This window comes from Ranitomeya imitator, chromosome 2 (assembly GCF_032444005.1).
Source record: "Ranitomeya imitator isolate aRanImi1 chromosome 2, aRanImi1.pri, whole genome shotgun sequence".
NCBI lineage: Eukaryota > Metazoa > Chordata > Amphibia > Anura > Dendrobatidae > Ranitomeya > Ranitomeya imitator.
The window spans coordinates 53049056-53067364 of record NC_091283.1 but is presented as its reverse complement, the minus strand read 5'-3'; the positions used below and the strand labels follow the sequence as shown (position 1 = coordinate 53067364).

Genomic DNA, 18309 nt, shown 5'->3' with positions numbered 1-18309 from the left:
TTACTGAGCAGGTATCTGGATTGGTAGAGGGTGTTCTTAAACCACTGGTAAAGGATACACACAGCTTCATTCAGGACTAGTGTTGAGCGATACCTTCCGATATTCGAAAGTATCAGTATGGGATTGGATCGGCCGATATTGGAAAAATATCGGATCTCGCCGATACCAATACCCGATACCAATGCAAGTCAATGGGATCAAAATTTAGGAATTAAAATAAACCCTTTCTTTCCTTGTAGGTTAATTCCACATGAAGGAAAACAACTAAGAATAACGTAGAATATATCGGAAGAGGTGGAGGAGACATTAAAGGCATAGAGGTTTAGCCCATTTAAATGAAATAGCAGGAATTATAAATTTTTTAAGACGTTCGAAGTTAGAAAGATTTTGACAATGTTTAGATTTTTTAGATTTTGTCAGATATTTATGTTTCTCTACTTCCATGCTCTGCACCTTTTTTTTTTTTTACTTCTACCACACTTTCTTCTTCATCATCCTCAGCAGCAGCATCTTTTTCATCAACTTCTTCTTCACCTTATTCATCTTCTTCTTCACCTTCTTCCTATTATTCTTTTTTTTTAAAAATATTCTTTCAACTCTTCTTCTTCTTCATATTCAACTTCATTATTTCCTTCATATTCCTCTTCTTCATCAAAATCTTATGTGTGACAATCAGGCATTCCTGTAGTTGTTATCTATCAAAGTTTGAAGATTACACCTTCCGTTCTGCCTGTCACAAAAGATTTAAAACAGTATTTGTTCGCGTTCAGTTTGGCCAGCAGCAGCAGGTTTTTACCAGGGGCACCACGAGGAGGAACGGACTCACCCCCATACACTGCTTAGTCGTCTTCTGCTTATAATTTAGATAATATCTTTTGCTCTGATTTTTAGTCTTATGCTTAATGTTCTTCTGCTTTTTGTTCTGCAGCTTCTTGTTCTTTTGCTTCTCGGTCTTCAGGGTCGTCATGCTTAGGGTCTTGAACTTGGAACTGTAGTAGGAGGTACAAGAAGGCTGAGAAACTGCTGAGAACCAGTTGACGGTACTGGAACCCAGATGGCTACCCGAAGGTGCAACAGCCAATGGCACGACCGAGGACCAGCTGATGGTACTGGAACCCGGTTACTAAGCAGGAGGTACCCGTGCTACAAAGCACTACCAAGGATCGCCTGACGTTGGTGGAACTCGGATACCCAGAAGGAGGCACCGAAGCCAAAGGCTCTGCCTGGAACCAGCTGACGGTGCTGGAACCAGGATGGGGAGCAGAAGGTAAAAGAGCAAAAGACACTGCCGAGAACCAGCTGACGGTACTGGAACCCGGATGGCTACCCGAAGGTAGAAGAGCCAATGGCACGACCGAGGACCAGCTGACGGTGCTGGAACCCGGTTACTAAGCAGGAGGTACCCATGCCACAAAGCACTACCAAGGACCACCTGATGTTGGCGGAACTCGGATACCCAGAAGGAGGCACCTAAGCCAAAGGCTCTGCCCGGAATCAGCTGACAGTGCTGGAACCAGGGGGACCTAGTCAAGATTGTGTTGCCAAGAACCAGCTAACGGTGATGGAACTCAGGCAGCACAACGTCCACAGTAAAAGATAAAATAGGTAGGCCGTGAGTCAGCCGCAGTTACCGAAAACCAACAGTCCTACAGGGGGAGCTTGTCCTATTGGCACTACAGAACCAGCCTTGATTGCCACTTTCCGCAGCCCATATAGGAAGCACTTAAACTGCAGACACCATGGAGTCGGCTAACCTGACCGCAACATGACAGGACAACGTTTTGGAGTCTAAGTGACCTTGACACTACCCGGAAACAGCTGGCGTGCTGGAACCAGGCTGGGCAGGAGGGAGTACCCGTGCCAAAGACACTGCCGAGAACCAGCTGACGGTACTGAAACCTGGATGCATTGCCCAAGGTGCAAGAGCCAATGGCACGACCGAGGAATAGCTGACGGTACAGGAACTCGGTTACTCAGCAGGAGGTACCGGTGCCACAAAGCACTACCAAGGATCACCTGATGTTGGTGGAACTCGGATACCCAGAAGAAGGCACCTAAGCCAAAGGCTCTGCCCGGAACCAGCTGACAGTGCTGGAACCAGGGGGACCTAGTCAAGATTGTGTTGCCAAGAACCAGCTAACGGGGAAGGAACTCAGGCAGCACAAGGTCCACAGTAAAAGAAAAAATAGGTAGGCCGCGTGCTGGAACAAGGCTGGGCAGGAGGGAGTACCCGTGCCAAAGACACTTCTGAGCAGCAACTGGCGGTGTTGGAGCCCAGGCATTACATGACAGGGTGTAGGCTGAGGCCTAATTGGAGCAAGTTGAAAGGGAACCTTTAACCCCCCAGACATTATCAACTTAAAAAGCCACCTTGCACAGCCCTAACACTGCACAAGGAAAAGGTGGCTCTTTTAGTTATGCTCCTTGCACACGCAGAACTAAACACTTATAAAATGTGTCCCCTGATACCAAGAAACCATCCCGGAGGTGGGACTTTCCTTCGTAATGAGACGCAGCACAGCCGGCATTCAGGCCCCCTTGGCGCCGGCACAGCCTCCTCAGCGTTGTTTGAATCTGTCACGGAGCCCGCACTGTTATAGTAAACCTTGGCCATGCGCTGTTAGCGCTGCCCGTCTTCTGACATCATTTGGTGTCAGGCTGACTGCGCCTGTGCGTGCGCGCTGCCAGAGATTACGGCCCGCAGTGTCTTCTGATTTTGTCACACTGTGGGCCTGGGATTGATGGCCATGCGCAGTGCATATCTTCGCCTCTCACTCCTCTCCATCCGCCCTCTTCTGAGTGTGCGGCGTCAGCTGATCCATAATCACATGCCACGGCCGTGACGCCGCACAGTCTGAGGAAGGTGGAATCAAATGAGTAGGAGGTGAAGATATGCACTGCGCATGCCCATGAATCCCAGGCCCGCAGTGTGACAAAATCAGAAGACACTGCGGGGAGGGATCTCATGCAGCGCGTACGCACAGGCGCAGTCAGCCTGACATCAAATGATGTCAGAAGAAGGGCAGTGCTAACAGCGCGTGCCCAAGGTTAAACATAACAGCGCAGGCTCCGGGACAGATTCAAACAATGCTGAGGAGGTGGCCCTCGGCACCATGGGGGCATGAATGCTGGCCGTGCTGCGTCTCATTGCGAAGGAAAGTCCCACCTCCAGGACAGTTTCACGGTATGAGGGGACACATATTTTCTAAGTGTTAAGTGCAGCGTCTGCAAGGAGCATAACTAAAAAAGCCACCTGTTCCTTGTGCAGCATTAGTGCTGCACAAGATGGCTCTTTCAGTTACAAACACCTGGGGGGGCCAGGTTCCCTTTAATTGCTGTTGTAGTGCCAGCGTAGAGGTCGCTGGACACGTTGCTGGATACACAGCAGGGGATCAGCGGACGTTACTGAAACCCAATAACACTGGGTCATGTGTTGTCTGTGCAGCCGGCACTTCTGGGCAGCCACTGGCGGTGTTGGAGCCCAGGGATTAAAGTTCAGGTGGTTGAAACATGAACACAACAGGAGACCTGGATACTGTTGGCAACCAATTATTTAATCAGTAAGAGGATTGGTAAACTCCTGTGAGATCCAGGCCTTGTTCATTTTCAAAAAAGTAAGCCGGTCAACCGTCGGAGGATAGTCGCATGCGATGGTCTGTTAGTACACCACCTGCGGCACTAAAGACGCATTCCAATAATACACTGGCAGCAGGGCAAGCCAGCACCTCCAATGCTTACTGGCTAAGCTCTGGCCATGTATCCAGCTTAGAGACCCAAAACTTAAAGGGGGAAGAGCCATCTGGGAGTACGCTGAGAGGGAAAGACATGTAGTCTGTCACCATCTGACGGAAACGTGGCCTCCTGCTGACTGGATCCGTCTGTGATGGTGTAGACATTTGTGGCGGGCACACAAAACTTTGCCACTGTTGGAACAGACTGGTCTTGACTTGTGCTGAGGCACTGCTTCTGCTCCCTCTTTGTGCAGAGATTCCTCCACTGCCTCTACTCACAGAGCTTCTTTGTAAAGCACTAGCAGTAGCAGGCGCAGCACTTATCTCGATTGGACTGGAGAAGATGATGGACTGCACCAGTGTGTCTTAGTACAGCCGCATTTTACGCTCCCGCTGCAATGGTGGTGTGAGGGTTTGTAAATTGTCCCTGTAGCGTGGATCGAGGAGGGTGTACACCCAATAATCAGCCGTGGTAAGAATGTGGGTGATGCGGCGGTCGTTTCTCAGGCACTGCAGCATGAAATCAACCATCTGCTGCAGACTGCCCACTGGCCAAGAAACGCCGCCCCCTGCTTGAGGCGTGATGTCTGCCTGCAATGCATCACCCCACCCTCGCTCTACATACTGACTACTGGAGATTTGTGTAACTCCCTCCTCGGGAAAGATGTCTTCCTCCTCCATTGACTCCTCCTCACAAAAGGTCCCCTTTCTAGTCATTTGTGAGGAACCACGTCGCGCAGAGTGTCCAGAAGCCGATGGTATTTTTGACTCCTCATCCTCAACCTTTTCCACCACCTCATCCCTTAGCGCTTGCATTGTTCTTTCAAGCAGGCAGATAAGGGGACAGTCATGCTGACTAGTGCATCATCTGCACTCGCCATCCGCGTTGATTCATTGAAGGCCCGCAAAACCTGGCAGATGTCCTTCATAGTGGCCCACTCAGTGGTTGGGAAGTCTGAACGGTGCGCACTGCGACTTTTTTGCGCCTAATGCAGCTGGTACTCTATTACTGCTGGCTGCTGCTCACACAACCGCTCCAACATATCTAACATGTAATTCAACCTGGTGGGGAGGTCACATATGATGCGATGTTCCGGAAGACGGAATCGACGCTGCAGAGTTGCAATGTGCGATCTGGCCATGCTGGAACGCCGCAAGTGAACACACTCAAGGCAAACCTTGTGCAGCAGTGCATCAAGATCCGTATAGTCCCTCAGAAAACTCTGCACAACCAAGTTGAGCACATGTGCCAGACATGGGATGTGAGTGAGGTTGCCAAGGCCCAGAGCTGCCACCAGATTTTGGCCATTGTCACACACTACCATGCCTGGATGGAGTTTCGCTGGCACAAACCACACGTCGCTTTCCTGATTGATGGCATTCAAGAGCTCCTGCACTGTGTGGCTTCGATTCCCCAAAGAAATTAATTTAAGTACGGCCTGTTGACGTTTGGCCACAGCTGTGCTCATATCGGTCGTAACAGGTAAGCGTTCACGGGTCACGGTGGAGGTAGACCATCACGGCTCCTGCAGCGATGATTCTGAGGAACTGGAGTTTGAGGAGGAGTCAATGTGCACAGACTGGATTCCTGCAATCCTTGACATTGGCAGTACACATACAGCACCACTCGCCAGATCTGTACACGGCTCCACAACATTGATCCAATGGGCAGTGAGGGAAAGGTATCGCCCCTGTCCATGGTGACTGGTCCACGCATCGGTGGTGAGGTGGACCTTGCTACTAACGGCATTTAGTAGCGCATGTTTGATGTTTCCCTCCACATGCTTTTGCAGGGCAGGGACGGCTTGCCTGCTGAAATAAAAGCGGCTGGGCACATTGTATTGTGGGACTGCCAATGCCATCAAGTTACGGAAGCTGTCAGTCTCCACCAGCCTGAATGAGAGCATTTCAAGGGACAGAAGTTTTGCAATGCCTGCATTCAGAGCCTGTGCTCGTGGGTGGTTTGCCGAGAATGGCCGCCTTTTCTCCCATACCTGTGCTACTAATGGCTGTAGACTGGGCTGGGAGTGTGAGGATGACTGGGAACGTGGTGCTTTGGGTGGAATTACACTGGGTCTCTGGACAACAGTGCCAGAGGTTCTTCCATGGCGATCTTGTGAGGAAGCCGAACCAGCAGTGTGTGAGCTGGAGGAAGAAGCAACAACACGAGCTGAAGAGGTGGTAGGGGCCGCTGTAGGTTGGCCTAGGTCTTCAGTGTGTTTTTGTAACTCCACCGCGTGCTTGGTCCGCACATGTTTCCACATGTTTGAGGTATTAGGGTTGCTGACATTTCTACCTCATTTGATTTTCTGATGACACAGCTTGCATTTGACAAAGCAAATGTCATCTGCAACTGTGTCAAAAAAGGACCAGGCACTGCTCCTAATGAGTGCCGAAGTGGAGGCTATGGGCACCGCAGTCTTCCCCCTCCCTCTCCCGGCCATTCGGGGAATCTCTTCCTCAGAGCTGCCCCCACCACCTTCCTGTTCCTCATGCCATGATAGATCGAGGACCTCATCATCTATGCTTCCCTCTTCCACCAACTGCTTCTTCTGGGTAGTCTGGGCAGCACAGTACACACCAGAAACTGGCACCTGAGTCTCATCATCAGATGCCTACTGAGAAGTGGTAACCGGAGGCACTGTCCCACCCGCCTCTTCTGATTCAGAAAGACAAAGCTGTTGGGCATCACTGCATACAGCCTCTTCTTCTGATTCTCTAATGCTGCTTGGCTGGCCCCCTGTTTCCAAGCCAAGAGATTCAGAGAACAGAAGTAGAGATGGCTCCTGTCCTGTGCTCTCTGACTGCCTGGGCAATTTGGCAGGTGGTGAAGAGACAGATGGTTGCTCTTCAGTGCTCTGTGCCTGAGAGGATGTGGCACTAATTGAAGTTGATGCGTTAGCTGCCATCCATCCGACAACGGCTTCAATTTGTTCGTCCGGCAGCAGCGGGGTACGGCGAGCTCCTACAAAGCTCCACATGAAGGTCTGCTCCCTGCTAAAACTGGGGGATGATGAGTCACCGGTGCCCGCAGCAGGCACAGAATCCCCACGTCCTCTCCCTGCTTCACGCCCATGCCCACGTGCCTTACTCCCTGCCTTCTTCATCGTGATAGACTGATAAAGATAGGCAGAAAAGTACTAACGACTTAGTGTGCTTATTCCTGAACAGCTGCTAACAGGTATAAGAAACACTTATTTTATGAATTGTGGACTACACTTTATTATGAACTTATGTGGCCTACACAACAGTAAAGTGGAGTGTTTGGTGAACTTTGGGTTTGTTTCGCAGAACAGACACTACAGAGTGAGCGCAGTACTCACACACAGACCGTGCAGACAGCTGTGAACGGCGCTGCAAGGCCAAGAAAAGCTCCTCTATCTAATCCTATATAGTGTTTTTCCACAATCTAGCAGGATACGAATGGAAAGACACTAATAGGATATTTTTGAAAAAATGTGCAGCTGGCTGCAGCACTAAGTGCAATTTAGAACAATGGATTCAGCTGTATGAGGCAGTGATGCACCCTGAGCTGACCACAGCCGGCTGTGGCTGCGGACAGACTACAAAGCAAGCTGCACTCACACACAGACCATGCAGACAGCCGAGAACGGTGCTGAAGGGCCAAACAAAGCTCCTCTATCTAATCCTATATAGTGTTTTTCCACAATCTAGCAGTATACAGATGGAAAGCCACTAATATAAGATATATTTGAAAAAATGTGCAGCAGGCTGCACTAGTTGCAAAAAAGGACAATGGATTGAGCAGTATGAGGCAGTGAAGCACCCTGAGCTGACCACGACTGGCTGTGGCTGTGGACAGACAACAGAGCGAGCTGCACTCACACACACAGACCTTGCAGACAGCTGTAAACAGTGCTGCAAGGCAAAAAGCAAGGTTCTCACACAGCGGTTGCTAAATTAGCCTGGGTAAAGCACAATGAAGCAAATCGCTATCTCTAAACTGGCCCTCAGTAAGAACACATCGTCATGTCCCTAACTGAATTCACAGCAGAGTTAGCCCAAAATGGCGGCGGCGACTTTTATAGGGCGTCGTGGCATAATTTCAGAAGCCAATCACAGCCATGCCAGTAGTTACATGCCCACCATGCAGAACAGGATGTGCCCACACTTCAAATCATACCTCATTGGCTGATTTAAATAAAACCGGGAGTTTGCATGATGGGAATTTCCGATTCCGGTTTCCGATATACTGAAAGTATTGGAACTCGGTATCGGAATTCCGATCCCGCAAATATTGGCCGATACCCGATACTTGCGGTATCGGAATACTCAACACTATTCAGGACACAAAATAAACTATCAGCAATAGGTCCTCTACCAGAAGGAACCATCCTGGCCACCATGGATGTGGAATCTTTGTACTCCAATATCCCACACCAGGATGAATTAAATGTCTGCAAATTCTTCATGGAAAACACAGGGGCTGATGCTGATTCTGTGGTGAAACTTATAAAATTCATCCTCACCCACAATTACTTTGAATTTGACAAGAAGATATATGTACAGGAGACTGGTACAGCAATGGGAAGTAAAATGGCTCCACAGTATGCAAATCTTTTCATGGCCAAGCTTGAAAGCGACATTTTTTGTAATAAATTATTTACTTAAAGTATTTTTTAACAAACAAAGAAAACAAAAAAAATTACATCTTTTTGTGATGTAAAATATAGGTTACTATCTGCATAACCAGTTGTTATTTTCAGAGAATCACAAAGTCATCTAACTATAATAGGAAGTGGTGGGTAAAGGGAGTGGAGGCAAAATCTTAGGGAGAATTGGGGGATGGGAACAAGAGAAAGAAGGGTAGATAAAGGGTTCCGAGGTGTCCTGCTCAGGATGATGTTGATTAAGTAGTTAAAAAGTTCAGTCTTTCAAATGTGGGTATAAACATTCAATTTTGAGATAGACATGTAGAAGTGATAAAATTGTAAAGAGGTATGTTTTAATGAGTATAGATTGTTTCTACAGGATGTTTCTCTGATGTATTTAACCACAGAGTCAAGGAGTTAATAAATTTTGAGTTTTTGGAGTTGGATAGTCTAAACTTTCCGTATACGCCTGTTTGATTTGTTCTTTCAACCATTTTTTACACGTAGGGGCTTCAACATCTTTCCAATGCTGTGCAATGGTAATTTAGCCGCATTGATCAAATGAGGTATCAGCGATTTTCTGTTTAGGTATATATTGGAAAGATCCAAATTGAGAAGCGTGAAGCCAGGTGTTATTGATATATCTATGTTGAAGACTTTTTCTATGAACTCTTTGATATTTAACCAGAATTGTTTACTTTTTATGCATTCCAGCCAAATGTATGTTGGAGTACCTCTTTCTCCGCTGCATCTCCAACAAAGGGGAGAAATAAAATTGTTCAATTTATTTAGGATGTCTGGAGTTCTGTACCATCTTGAAATGATTTTATAGTTGAGTTCTTGAAATTTCAAAGAAGAAGCTAGCCAATGACTATTTTTAAACATCATGGGTATTTCTTCTGAGTGGAATTTTGTGTTAAGCTCTAATTCCTATTTTTTAACAAAGTCTGGAATATCATCTGTTTGGATTAAATTTTTGTTAATTTTGGCTATTATTTTTCCATTATCTTTTGTGTTTGTGAAAAGTTTAAGGATTGGTGGGATTAGTAGTGAAGTGGAAATGTCTGGAAGATTAAAGGGAACCTGTCACCCCCAAAATCGAAGGTGAGCTAAGCCCACAGGCATCAGGGGCTTATCTACAACATTCTCTAATGCTCGAGATAAGCCCCCGATGTATCCTGAAAAATGAGAAAAAGAGGTTAGATTATACTACCCTGGGGGGTGGTCTGATCCGATGGGTGTCGCAGTCCGGGGCCTCCCATCTTCATAGGATGATGTCCTCTTCTTGTCTTCATGCTGCGGCTCTGGCACAGGCGTACTTTGTCTGCCCTATTGAGGGCAGAGCAAAGTACTGCAGTGCGCAGGCGCCGGGCCTCTCTGACCTTTCCCGGTGCCTGCGCACTGCAGTACTTTGCTCTGCCCTCAACAGGGCAGACAAAGTACGCCTGCGCCGGAGCCGCAGCGTGAAGACAAGTAGAGGACATCATCCTATGACGATGGGAGGCCCAGTACCGGACCGCGATGCCCAGGGTGAGAATAATCTAACCTCTTTTTCTTATCTTTCAGGATACATCGGGGGCTTATCTACAGCATTACAGAATGCTGTAGATCAGCCCCTGATGCCGGTGGGCTTAGCTCACCTTCGATTTTGAGGGTGACAGGTTCCCTTTAAGTTTGGTTACCTCTTACAGCATTTGGACTTCGGCGTCGTCTAAGCAAAGATTTTTAGTGAGAAAATGAGAAAATTTATTTTCTTCTTGTTTTTACATATATTTTTATGAAAGAAGGAATCTATTGGCATGTCTATGTGGGAGCTTGAGGACCTAAATTTTTTTTGAGCGTCCTTTATCTGTTGGTGATCAGATGTAGGATGGGAGTGGCTTGGCATACAGTATGTTCGGAATGAGGTTCTTGTTTTTATTGGTTTTATGCCATAATAGGAGGGTTGTGTTAGTATATGGGTTTTTGATATTATATTTGAATCTATTGAAAGGGGTAGGTCATAGGTAACGTGAGAAACCTCCATTAAGATTATGTAGTTCCAGTGGAATCCAAACTTTTGTAGAGGAGGGAGAGCGTAAATCAGTTACTATGGCTATATGATTTGATATTCTGTATCTTTCAAAATCAGGTAGTCCTAGTCCCCCTTTGTTTTTAGGTTTTATCAGTGCTTGGTGATTGACTCTATGATTTTTATCTGCCCAGATAAATTTTGAGATCAGGGGTTTTAGTTTTAAAAAAAATATCTATAGGTAATGTTTGAAGAATAGTATTGTAGAATTGTAGAAATGTATAGAATTTTAAGGAGAATAATCATTTTTATTAAGTTGACTATGCCAAACCATGAAACAGGAATGTCCTTCCAGTGGGAAATGGAGGTTTTGACTGTTTGTAGTAGTGATTTGAAGTTTAGAACATAAAGGTAACAGGACAAGCTGCTAATTTTAGTTCCCAAATAGGTGATGGATGATCTTTCTTTAAATGGGAAAAGTGTTGATAAATTCGTTTTGGCCTCATGTCCCATCAGGCCTCTAGCCTACTACCGCTACATTGATGATATTTTAATCATCTGGACAGAGTCTGAGCCACAGCTAAAGACGTTACATGAACAGTTTAATCAATTTCATCCCACCACCAACTTAACACTCAACTACTAAAGCACTGAAATTAACTTTTTGGACACCATCATTAAGCTGCAGAACAGTGACATAGAGACATTCCTGTATTAGAAGGCAATCGACCGTCCAACATACCTTAAATGGGACAGTTTCCATCCAAAATGCATAAAATACTCTAATGTCTACAGCCAAGCCATCAGATACAATCGTATATGTTCCAACCCAATGGATAGGGATGAACACCTTTTTGAATCAGGGCTACCATCCAAGAACAATTCAAAACCAAATTACAAGAGCAACTAGAATATCAAGGAATCATCTCCTACATTACAAAGCTAAAGAAGAAAATAATCGGATGCCTCTAGTAGTCACCTACAATCCAAATTTGGAGGTGCTAAGGGGAGCTGCACTGAAATTACAACCTTTACTGCAAAAAGATGCCCGCTTACAATCCATTTTTCCAGACCCCCACTACTGTGTTTTAGGCAGCCCCCAAATCTAAGAAGCATCATTGTCAGAAGCTCCCTGTCCTCTCAAACAGCTGTAGGAACCTTTCCTTGCAGCCAGAAAAAATTTAAAACCTGTCCATTTATAATGACCGTGGACAAGATAAAGATCCCCAAATCACATCAGGACTACAAGATCCCAGGTACTTTCAGCTGCATCACATCTAATGTGGTGTACCTAATTATTTGTACTAACTGTCCAACTGGGGGTCCGTATGTAAGAGAGACAGGGCAAATACTGAGGACAAGGATGAATTCTCAACGCCACACAATAAGAGAAAAAAGAATGGATCTACCTGTGGCAAAACATTTTTGTATCCCAGATCACAGCACCATGGACATGAAATTGCTTGTATTAACCCCTTAGTGACAGAGCCAATTTGGTACTTAATGACCAGGCCAATTTTTGCAATTCTGACCACTGTCACTTTATGAGGTTATAACTCTGGAACGCTTCAACGGATCCCGCTGATTCTGAGATTGTTTTTTCGTGACATATTGTACTTCATGTTAGTGGTAACATTTCTTCGATATTACTTGCGATTATTTATGAAAAAAACGGAAATATGGCGAAAATTTTTAAAATTTTGCAGTTTTCAAACTTTGTATTTTTATGCCCTTAAATCAGAGAGATATGTCATAAAAAATAGTTAATAAATAACATTTCCCACATGTCTACTTTACATCAGCACAATTTTGGAAACAAAATTTTTTTTTGTTAGGGAGTTATAAGGGTTAAAAGTTGACCAGCAATTTCTCATTTTTACAACACCATTTTTTTTAGGGACCACATCACATTTGAAGTCATTTTGAGGGGTCTATATGATAAAAAATAATGAAGTGTGACACCATTCTAAAAACTACACCCCTCAAGGTTCTCAAAACCACATTCAAGAAGTTTATTAACCCTTTACGTGCTTCACAGGAACTGAAACAATGTGGAAGGAAAAAATGAACATTTAACTTTTTTTTGCAAACATCTTAATTCAGAACCATTTTTTTTATTTTCACAAGTGTAAAAACAGAAATGTAACCATAAATTTTGTTATGCAATTTCTCCTGAATATGCCAATACCCCATATGTTGGGGTAAACCACTGTTAGGGCGCACCGCAGAACTTAGAAGTGAAGGAGCGCCGTTTGACTTTTTCAATGCAGAATTGGCTGGAATTGAGATCGGACACCATGTCACATTTAGAGAGCCCCTGATGTACCTAAACAGTGGAAACTCCCCACAAGTGACACCATTTTGGAAACTAGACCCCTTAAGGAACTTATCTAGATGTGTGGTGAGCACTTTGAACCCCCAAGTGCTTCACAGAAGTTTATAACGTAGAGCCGTGAAAATAAAAAATCGCTTTTGTTTACACAAAAATGATTTTTTTGCCCACAAATTCTTATTTTCACAAGGGTAACAGGAGAAATTAGACCACAAAAGTTGTTGTGCAATTTCTCCTGAGTACGCTGATACCCAATATGTGGGGGTAAACAACTGTTAGGGCGCACCGCAGAACTTGGAAGAGAAGGAGTGCCGTTTTACTTTTTCAATGTAGAATTGGCTGGAATTGAGATTGGACGCCATGTCGCGTTTGGAGAGCCCCTGATGTGCCTAAACAGTGGAAACCCCCCACAAGTGACACCATTTTGGAAACTAGACCCCTTAAGGAACTTATCTAGATGTGTGGCGAGCACTTTGAACCCCCATGTGCTTCACAGAAGTTTATAACGTAGAGCCGTGAAAAAAAAATTCCTTTTTTTCTACAAAAATTATCTTTTTGCCCACAAATTTTTATTTTCACAAGGGTAACAGGAGAAATTAGACCACAAAAGTTGTTGTGCAATTTCTCCTGAGTACGTCGATACCCAATATGTGGGGGTAAACCACTGTTTGGGCGCACCGCAGAGCTTGGAAGAGAAAGAGTGCCGTTTTACTTTTTCAATGTAGAATTGGCTGGAATTGAGATCGGATGCCATGTCGCGTTTGGAGAGCCCCTGATGTGCCTAAACAGTAGAAATCCCCCACAAGTGACCCCATTTTGGAAACTAGACCCCCCATGGAACTTATCTAGATGTGTGGTGAGAACCTTGAATGCCCAAGTGCTTCACAGAAGTTTATAATGCAGAGCCGTGAAAATAAAAAATATTTTTTTTTTTCCACAAAAAAGATTTTTTAGCCACCAAATTTTTATTTTCACAAGGGTAACAAGAGAAACTGGACCCCAAAAGTTGTTGTCCAATTTGTCCTGAGTATGCTGGTACCCCATATGTGGGGGTAAACCACTGTTTGGGCGCACGGCAGAGCTCGGAAGGAAGGAGCGCCGTTTTGGAATGCAGACTTTGATAGAATGGTCTGCGGGTATTATGTTGCGTTTGCAGAGCCCCTGATGTACCTAACCAGTAGAAACCCTCCACAAGTGACCCCATTTTGGAAACTAGACCCCCCAAGGAACTTATCTAGATGTGTGGTGAGAACTTTGAATGCCCAAGTGCTTCACAGAAGTTTAGAATGCAGAGTCGTGAAAATAAAAAATATTTTTTTTTCCAAAAAAGATATTGTAGCCCCCAAGTTTTTATTTTCACAAGGGTAACAGGAGAAATTGGACTGCAATAGTTGTTGTCCAATTTATCCCGAGTACGCTGATGCGCCATATGTGGCGGTAAACCACTGTATGGGCGCACGGCAGAGCTCGGAAGGGAAGGAGCGCCTTTTTGGAATGCAGACTTTGATAGAATGGTCTGTGGGCATTATGCTGCGATTGCAGAGCCCCTGATGTACCTAAACTGTAGTAACCCCCCACAAGTGACCCCATTTTGGAAACTAGACCCCCCAAGGAACTTATCTAGATGTGTGGTGAGAACTTTGAATGCCCAAGTGCTTCACAGAAGTTTAGAATGCAGAGTCGTGAAAATAAAAAATATTTTTTTTTTCACAAAAAAGATTTTGTAGCCCCCAAGTTTTTATTTTCACAAGGGTAACAAGAGAAATTGGACCCCAGAAGTTGTTGTCCAATTTATCCCGAGTACGCTGATACCCCATATGTGGGGGTAACCCACTGTTTGGGCGCACGGCAGAGCTCAGAAGGGAGGGAGCACCATTTGACTTTTTGAGCGCAAAATTGGCTGTCGTGTTTGGAGACCCCCTGATGTACCTAAACAGTGGAAACCCCCCAATTCTAGCTCCAACCCTTACCCCAACACACCCCTAACCCTAATCCCAACCTCATCCATAATCCTAATCACTAACCCTAACCATAATCACAACCCTTACCCCAAAACAACCCTAATGTCAACCCTAACCATAACCCTAATCAAAACCCTAAATCCAACACACCCCTAATCCTAATCTCAACCCTAACCTCAAACCTAACCCTAATCCCAATACACCCCTAATCACAACCCTAACCTTAACCCTAATCCCAAACCTAACCCTAATCCCAAGCATAACCCTAATGCCAACCCTAACCCTAATACGAACCCTAATCCAAACCCTAACCCTAATCCCAGCTCTAACCCTAACTTTAGCCCCAACCCTAGCCCTAACTTTAGCCCCAACCCTAACCCTAGCCCTAGGGCTACTTTCACACTTGCGTCGTTTGGCATTCCGTCGCAATCCGTCGTTTTGGACAAGAAATGGATCCTGCAAATGTGCCCGCAGGATGCGTTTTTTGCCCATAGACTTGTATTGCCGACGGATCGTGACGGATGGCCACCCGTCGCGTCCGTCGTGCACTGGATCAGTTGTGTTTTGGCGGAGCGTCGGCACAAAAAAACGTTCAATGAAACGTTTTTTTGTACGTCGCATCCGCCATTTCTGACCGCGCATGCGTGGCCGTAACTCCGCCCCCTCCTCCCCAGGACATAGATTGGGCAGCGGATGTGTTGAAAAACTACAGCTGCTGCCCACGTTGTGCACAATTTTCACAACGTGCGTCGGTATGTCGGGCCGACGCATTGCGACGGCCCCGTACCGACGTAAGTGTGAAAGAAGCCTAACCCTAAGTTTAGCCCCAACCCTAACCCTAAATTTAGCCCCAACCCTAACCCTAAATTTAGCCCCAACCCTAGCCCTACCCCTAACCTAACCCTACCCCTAACCTAACCCTACCCCTACCCCAACCCTACCCCTAACCTAACCCTAACCCTAACCCTACCCCTAACCCTAACCCTACCCCTAACCCTAACCTAACCCTACCCCTAACCCTACCCCTAACCTAACCCTACCCCTAACCTAACCCTACCCCTAACCCTACCCCTAACCTAACCCTACCCCTAACCCTACCCCTAACCCTACCCCTAACCCTAACCTAACCCTACCCCTAACCCTACCCCTAACCTAACCCTACCCCTAACCCTACCCCTAACCTAACCCTACCCCTAACCCTAACCCTACCCCTAACCCTAACCTAACCCTACCCCTAACCCTAACCTAACCCTACCCCTAACCCTACCCCTAACCCTACCCCTAACCCTACCCCTAATTTTAGCCCCAACTGCTGTTCTCCTGCCGGCCGGCAGATGGAGACAGATGGCGGGCGCACTGGGCATGCGTCCGCCATGTTCTGCTGCCGGCGGCCAGGAGGAGCAGCAAGAGGATCCAGGGACCTAGGTGAGTATGCTAGGGTCCCCGAATCCCCCTATTTCTCTGTCCTCTGATGTGCGATCACATCAGAGGACAGAGAATTACACTTTACTTTTTTTTTTTTTTTTTTTTTGCGGTCGCCGGTAAACAGTTAATTACCGGCGATCGCAAAACAGGGGTCGGTAATACCGACCCCGATCGTGCTCTTTGGGGTCTCGGCTACCCCCGGCAGCCGAGACCCCAAAGATTCTCCCGGTGCCGGCCGGCGGGCGCACTGCGCATGCGCCCGCCATTTTGAAGATGGCGGCGCCCACCGGGAGACACGAGGAGCATCGGGGGAGCTAGGTGAGTATTGGGGGGCCTCCTGGGACCCCTTTTCTCTGTCCTCCGATGTGCGATCACATCGGAGGACAGAGAAATTAAAAAGAGATCGCTTTTTTTTTTTTTTTTTTTTTTGCGATCGCCGGTAAACGGTTAATTACCGGCGATCGCAAATGCGGGGTGGGTTAAAAACCCCCTGAATCATGTTCTCTGGGGTCTCGGCTACCCTCGGCAGCCGAGACCCCGGAGAAAATCGGCCTCTGGGGGGCGCTATGGACTTTTTCCACAGCGCCGTTAATTAACGGCGCTGTGGTTTAAGTACCCTTAGCGGCCGCCGTTAAAAGGCGTATCGGCGGTCGCTAAGGGGTTAAAGCAGCGTTCTCCAACGTTTCTGACCTTGAGAGACACATTCAGCTCTGAGAAAGGGTCGGGAGCCACATTCAGCTCCCACCCCCTTATTAATAGTGCAACCAAAGCCCCCGTTACAAGCATAATGGTTAACCAAAGCTTTTCCACAAAAATCACGCCAAAGCAGTATTTTAAGATCCAGGGGTTCCCACAATACCCCCATTCAGTATTCTCCTATAAAGCACTCCCAAGACACTGTCACATCCAGCTTGAAACATCTCCTTTGACAGGTGGAGTCATCTTGTCTCCAGCGTACCATACGTAAATCATCTCAAAACCCCTAGGACTAGTATATGTGCGTCCAGATCTGCTCTTCTGTGCAGGGCTGCTCACAAAATTCATAATTTTCAGATGTGCTCTTCATACCTGTTTGCTTGAACTGGAGCTAATGCACCAAGCTGACAGACAACCGCGAGCCACAGTTCATGGGACCACGAGCCACATGTGGCTCCCGAGCTACAGGTTGGAAACCCCTGTATTAAAGGGTAATTTCAAATCTTTAGAGAGACAGAAGGGTCTGGGAGTATAAATTCATGATGACCTTTGACAGTCTCAGTGCATGAATAAATGTGTCGCATGGATTTATGTCTTTTTACATCAATTAAGAAATTTGCTCCTCAGACTTTGTGGGGGCATCACAACACAGAACCAAACCCCAATCAGAGCACACTTTTTATCACTCTCCTATAATGGTAGTTCTGTTTCACGTCACCTGTCTTATCTATGACATTATTTCTGTGCTGTGTTGTGCATAAATATGTGATTCTTCCGATTTTGTATAAGTCTGTGCCTGATGAGGAGACCTGAGTAGTCTTGAATGCTTGCAAGTTGTTACCATCTTTTCAGATAGCCATTAAAAGGTATCAACCACTGAGGACTCTCAATTCTACATATTTTTCACTGTAGCCAGAAAATAACCTTGCTTTACTCCCAAACACTAAACCCATCTGCATGGCTGCCAGACTGTTAACTGTTCCTTTCCAAGATATCTAATGTACTTTAGCTCTAATGGGGGATATTACATTAAATTCAGTATAAAACATTCTTTAACAATAATATATTTTATACCAGCACATAAGTCTTCAGGGAAGGTTTCAGACAACTTCTCATTCCTTTACACAACCCCCATCTTTTAGGATTGCCATCCTTGGCAATCCAGGACCTATAAAATATAAAAGAGCGCATGGCAACATATTTCTGCAAGAATTCTTTGGTTCATGGAAAGTTATGAAACATATAATAATCACTCCTTTACATGCCATAGCAAGAGGCGATCAGGCCAATAATTGAATTCTTACTGAGGCAAACTCTCTCGAAGGTTCCAAATAGATAATTAAGATCACACATTTTCATGCATGAAAGAAAGCTAATAAGCATAAAATTTACCTATCTTACCAAATCTAGAGTTTGGGTAAATCACATATATTGTAAAATAATTGAAAATTTGACGATGCTGCAGTTTATTTTGCTACTGCAATGCAATTCTCTAATATGTATTAAGCTCTAAAGGCCCATAAGGAATTTCATTTGGAAT

At 45.8% G+C, this 18309-nt stretch overlaps 1 pseudogene; it reads left to right on the top strand.

Annotated features, from left to right (window-relative positions):
* LOC138661805 (cytochrome P450 2F2-like) overlaps positions 1-18309 on the top strand; it is a 58264-nt pseudogene that overhangs the window by 9183 nt on the left and 30772 nt on the right.